At 48.7% G+C, this 6,236-nt stretch overlaps 1 protein-coding gene across 1 annotated transcript in view; it reads left to right on the top strand.

The window, feature by feature from the left end:
* FAM167A (family with sequence similarity 167, member A) overlaps window positions 1–6,236 on the top strand; it is a 9,242-nt gene that overhangs the window by 2,131 nt on the left and 875 nt on the right. The gene's annotated exons all lie outside the window — the stretch shown is intronic.

The following is a 6,236-nucleotide window of genomic DNA, read 5'->3' on the forward strand; positions in this document are numbered from 1 at the left end:
GCTTTTGATAAGCCCTGGAGGTCTTTGAGGAAAACTTTGAGGAAACTCATGAATAATAATTTTTACCAATTCTCTGCAACTTTTGTTTTATTTCTCAGCTTTTTGATGCTCTTGCTGAGTTTGTCCAGCTAGATTCATCTTTAGAGGAAGTATCCACAGGGGTGGTTGATGGTTGTGGTGGTTGAGCTGCTTCTCAGGACCATGGCTGTCCTGGTGGAAGGTGGGCGTGGTGCTTTCAGGAATCCAGGACTATTAGGAAGAGTTTTGAGCTGATCCCCTAAAATCCCTGAGTGCTCTGCAGAAGCTCAGCCTCAGATCTGAGATGTGAAGCTGGGTCCTTACTGGCATACGTGATAGAACCTTAAATTCACAGTGCACTTGCTGTAAACTCCAAACCTCCAGATGCCCAGAGGCTGAAAGAAGCAGATTTCCCTTCTCAGAGCCCTGGATTTTAAAAGATTTGGTTTATTCTTCCAGTTTGTGCCAGTGGTGGAAGCATAAATTGCCTCAGTGTCTGATTCTATCCTTCAGACTGGGGTGTGGTATATAAACGACCATCTGACAAAAACTGAAAGTTCAAATTAAAGAAGAAAAAGGGCAAAGCAAACCCTAATTGCTCCTCACTTTCCATTTCCCTGCCTCCTAATTATCCCAGTCTGGATCTGGATGCGACTCCTGTAATTTAGACCAATTTCCCCAAAAGGGAGATCATGGATTGGACTGACCACACAGCCAAAGAGCTACGTTGGAGGCTCTGTTGTTGGGCAAGAGCTGCCAGCCACCAGTGAGAACACAGCAAGGCCATCTCAGCACAGGATGCTGGAACAAAAGATGCATTTCACATTTCATTTCAAGGGTGAAACCCAGTTTCTTGCCAAATAAATGAACAATTGCCCAACACGGCCAATTTTTACCTTGTTTATCACCATGTAAGGTGACCAGGAAAGCTTCGTAGAAGGATAGGGTTATGTCTAAGTTTATATAGATTTATTTAAGTCCAGAAGGTGCAGCACCCCCCAAACAGGACCCAGGCAGGACACGAGCACCCCACACCTTGGGTGAGGTCACACTAAGCAGGTAGTCAGTTTTTCTGGTCTGATCTAACACAGATCACAGAACTGGGAGGACAATGCAACCCAGCCTTGCCCTAAGCAAGTGTTGAGCACCCTGGGCAGCTTTCTGAAGATCATCCAAAAATGATTCAGTTGTCACCAGTGGGGTGAAATCTGCCTCAGCCACGCTGTCCTCTGCTGCAGGGTGAATTCTGCCTCACGCTGCAAAGTCCTTCATGAGAAATCAATTTAGGGTCTGTAGCACCACAGACTTGTTGAGTCACAGACTCACAGAAGCATAGACTCACAGAATTATTTTGGTTGGAAGAGACCTTTAAGAACATCAGGTTCAACCCTTCCCCCAGCACTGCCAGGTCCCCACTGCCCCGTGTCCCTCACACCACATCTCCACAGCTTGGAAACCCCTCCAGGGGTGGGGACTCCACCACTGCCCTGGGCAGCCTGGCACAGCCCTGGACAACCCTTTCAGGGCAGAAATTCTTCCTGATTTTCAACCTAAACCTCCCTTGGTGAAACTTGACCCTGTTTCCTCTTGTCCTATCCTACGGATCCATCTATCTAATGGAAGTACAAAAGCTGGTGGACGTGGAGATTTCTGTCCAGGACAGGAGTATGCCAGCCCATGCCCAGCTCCATCTCCCACACTGTGCAACCCTCCTCACAGCTACCAGCGTGTTCAGGCTGGGTTATTTCAACAGCATGGCCCCACCATGGGCTTGGCTTGGCCCAGAGAACACCCTGCCAAACAGAGCTTCAGGAGTTTGCACATGCTGGGGACGGTTCCCAACAGGCAATCTGTACTGGACCACCCACTTCTGGAATTAACTCTACCCCAGCCAAAACCAGGAGAGGCAGCAAAGTGAATTTAGTAGTATCTGTATGCCCAGACTTCAGCTTGGCCATGGTGCTACAGAATGGGCCATGCTGTGGGTAAGTTGCTTGGTCGAGGGATAGTCCAGGAGTGCTCAGCCCTAAAACTAAAGTTACCTGTAAAATCTGAAGCCTTACTCCCAGCCCACACAAAGGGGGTCATGAAACCCTGCAAGGAACTTGCCTCCATGCCTCCAGAGTCTGCTCTGCTTCAGGTTCAGCCAGGTTCAGGCTCCTCATGTCCAGGCGTGAAGTGAAGGACAAACCCAAGGTCTAAATGTGCATCTGCTGCTCTTGGTCTTTTGCCCCAGATGACTTGTCCCAGGACCTGATTCTGCACCTCGAGTCCTGGCCCTGGTTGATAGGACTGACATATGCCCACTGAGCTCCAGCCAGCCATGTCAGCTGGGACCTGCTGAGAACCTGGCTCCGAGAAGCTGATTTACTCAGACATGTAAACTCCTGCTCTTGTTTTTTTGTGCTGAGAGGCTCTGTGGAGGTGTAGGAGCAAATTACAGCACTCAGCATGTGCTGAGCTGCCCCGGGGCTGGAGCTCTTCCCTCCCCAACTCCTCCTGCCTCTTCTTTGCCCTCGTGTTTGTCTTTGCACTGTCAAGTGTGGCTGCTCTTCATCAATGCTGACAGCAAAGCCATCAGCAGCCAGGGTATGGTGACAGACCCGAGGAGCAGAGTGGCCCAACTGTATTTTCCTCTTTGCCTTTTTATTTTTTATTTTTCCAAGGAAACATTTCTTCCCTATGAGGGTGATGGAGCCCTGGACCAGGCTGCCCAGAGAGGATGTGGTGGAGAGATTCCAAACCTGCCTGGGCGTGATCCTGGGTAACCTGCTCTAGGTGAACCTGTTTTAGCAGGTGGGCTGGACAAGATGATCTCCAGATCATCCATCCAGAGGTCCCTTCCCACCCCCACCATACTGTGATTCTGTGACATTTATCAGGTTTTACAAGTTCTAAAATTGAGCCCTCAAAGTCTCCTTCCTCCTAAATGTGGTTAAAGAACTGAACTGCTACAAACTGAGACATCCTAAGACTCTGTCCCCGAAAATATCAAATTTACCTGTCCCAAATCAAATTTTCAAATTTACTGTCTCAAATTCACCAACATCTGGCACTGAAATCTGAGGGGTGTGAGTCAGAGTGCAGGAAATACACTTGGAAAGGGACAAAAAATGTCTGTTCTCTCCTGGGAAATGGTAAAACACCTACGTCCTGTTGGTCAGATATTTATTATTAAATATTAACCACTATTATCCCCATAGGGGACACCAACAGCTGCTGAAAAAAAATACAAAAGTGAATTTAAACAAAGGTGTGGCACCAAAAAAGGGTTGACATGAGCCTCATTGCAGGTTGTTCTGGGGTTGTTGGGAGGTGGAGAGGAGGAGAAGGTGCTGTGGTGATGGAGACTGGTCTGCCCTGGGGAGCTCTCTGTTACACAGCAGGTCCTGGAAGGATTTGGCTGTATTTGTATTTAAAGCAGTGAAAGGACATGGGCACCAGGGTGGTGTCAACTTGACTGTTAAATTGCTAGAACTGGGGCACAGTTTAGGGGTTATCACAGAACAGGACCACCCCCAAAGGGCAGTTTGGGTGAAGCCACTCTGTTTGGGCAAGAGAGGGACTTTCCTGGGGTGGTTGTGGATGTATGCACGTAGCAGAGATGTAACTAGAGCTCTGAGACATGAGGTGCTCTTCTCCTGCCTGAGCCCATGTGCAAGCCCACTGAGATGTCCCTCTGTTCACCTCGGATGCTAAGCTGCCAGGCTTTTCCTCTGCCAGTGGGCTTTGTCCTAGTTACACCATTCCCAACCTTAAATCCATTTTAGCACCCCTCAATTTAGCAAAAACCAGAGGTAAGGTCATGTCTAAGGTGGTGTCACAGCCTAGATGGTCTATTCAAAAGGCTTTGTGATGGTAGGACAAGGAGTAAGGGTTTTAAACTAGGAAAGGAGGGATTTAGACTCACATCCCTCTCCACAGTGGTCTTGGGATTCATTTCTAAACCCTTTTTGGTGCTGTTTTTTTTTATCCTCTGTTCCTCAAAGCGTTTCATGAAAGCCTTTGTTGACATTTCTTATGTAGCTTGATAAACTGACAAGGAAGAACGACCCAAGGTCAGTTTAATAACACCCATGATCCCCTTGCTGATAAAATGTCAGCTGGCAGCATTCACTGGGGAACACGGAAAAATATGGACAAAATAAATTCTTATTTATTTTTCATGGCAACTCACATGGGAGAAGAAAAACCTGCCCAGTGGCATTGCTCTGCTGGGGGCACAGGCTATGAGGTTTACAAGGCAAGAGTGGGGTTTTTTTTTGCAGAAGGTAAATGGCCACAACCCTGCCAACAATTCAAAAGGGATTGAGAGAGAGAGAGAGGAATATTAATTCTGAGATTTGTACAAAGGTGACTTAATCCTCCCCAGGCAACCGAGCTGGAGTCTAATTGCTGGATGAGAGCACCATGCAATGCTGCAAGGGGCAGTCTTGTCTTTGGAGGCATTGCCTGGAGGAGGAGGAGGGATTAACAGTGGGACTTGATGATCTTAGAGGTCTCTTCCAACCAAAATGTTTCTATGATTCCATGCCACAATCAACCCCAAGGTCGGCAGCCCTGCTGCAGCAGCCCATGTGTCAGGCATCAGAAAGGTCTGGTGTAGAAATACACCCACAGCCCTTCCCCAGGGGAATCTTCCCTTCCTCTCTGCAGCTTCAGCTACGAGCCACCAGATAAGACACAAATTCACCCTCCATGCCCAGAGCTACATTTGTACGTGTAAAATAAACATCTCTTTTTCAAGCCTGGGGGCAATTTGGGATGGGGTGACCACCTCCATGCTGTTAAAAGCCAGGCAGGGCTGTGTCCCAAATGCCTGCTGAGGAGGAATCCTTTCTGAAGACTGCCTGTGGGGAACTGCTGAGGACTGGGAGAGTTGGTCTCTGCTCAGAGGATGCCAGGACCTCGCTCAGAATCCAGTGGAGAGACTTTGCTGTGGAAATACACTGGTTAATGTATTGATATAGTTGTAGTCTGGGTCTGCTCCTGAGCTGCTCGTTCAAACCACAGGGAGCCAAGAAACCAGCGATGCAAGTCAAAGGAGTGAGGTAAAGGGTGGATTTGGGTCAGGGCAGTTCCATGGTGCAGCTGGAGATGAGCTCAGGGCATCATCACACACCCTGAGAAGTCGCTGAGGACAGGACTTACCCAGGAAGCCATTGGGAGGGAAAAAAATAAACCCCAAATAAACCAAAATCAGGAGTCTTGGTGCCGAGGGGCTCCTTCCAGTGCCAGTTTGTGTCCTGTGATGGAGGCAACACCAGGGAGAGAGGCAGCACATGCCATGGGAGCAGATGTAGGACTGGTTTCCAGCATTGCTCCCTCCTTCTTTCCAGCAGCTCCAGAAGGATTTAAGCCACAAGGTTTTCTAAGATCTCTTCAGCTCCTCTCCCACCACTTCATCTTTGCAGCTTTTGTTGTTTGTTGCTTTTCTGTGGGGAGGGATGTGGGGTGAGCCAGGGGGATGGTGGTCTCTGTAGCTGCCATTCTAGCTCTGCCTGCTTCTGTTCCCCAGGCCAAGGATGATTCTTGCACTAAAGGTTCCCCTCCTTCCTTCACCACCCCCAATATCCTGGGGCAAGAATATTTGTTTTGTTTAATTATAAATAGGAATTAAAAAAAAAAGGAAAACAAAAAAAACCAACAAAACCCAGCTCCTCTCTTTCACCACTTCTGAATTTCCACCTTCCAAAGTTAGATGCCAGGGGAGGAGAAAACCCTCTGAAACACTTAGTTCATTAGCCTGAGGGATAGTTCTCCTGCCTGGTGTGGAAACCATGGAGGTGCCATCCCAAAAGCCACTTCAAACCAGTGAGGTAGTCCCCGGGGAATGTGGAGGCTGGTGCTCCTGGCACTTATGCTGGCAGCAAACCCATGCCAACTATTTGGGGAGCAGGTCTCTGGGGTTCTTTTAATTGGTCCTTTTCACCTCTAATTGCTCCTTTTCACTGTGGCTGCTCCATTATGAGTAAAATTAATTTGAGCTTTGCTGAAGGTTGAGATGGAAGCTCTGAAGCCTTGCTGATGGGTACCTAAGCCAACAGCCTTGGCATGGATGGCTTTATTTGCAGTTTCCTGAAAACACGAGCAGCCACAGGCTTCCTGAGCACTAAAAATCCACCATCCTGAGCCTTCTCTGCAGCTGCCCCAGCCCAACTCTCTCCTGCTGGGCTCCCAGCAGAGGGGTTCCCCCCTCGGGGCATTGCTGGGGCTCC

The sequence above is a fragment of the Merops nubicus genome, unplaced genomic scaffold, assembly GCF_000691845.1.
Source record: "Merops nubicus isolate BGI_N331 unplaced genomic scaffold, ASM69184v1 scaffold1682, whole genome shotgun sequence".
NCBI classification, from domain to species: domain Eukaryota; kingdom Metazoa; phylum Chordata; class Aves; order Coraciiformes; family Meropidae; genus Merops; species Merops nubicus.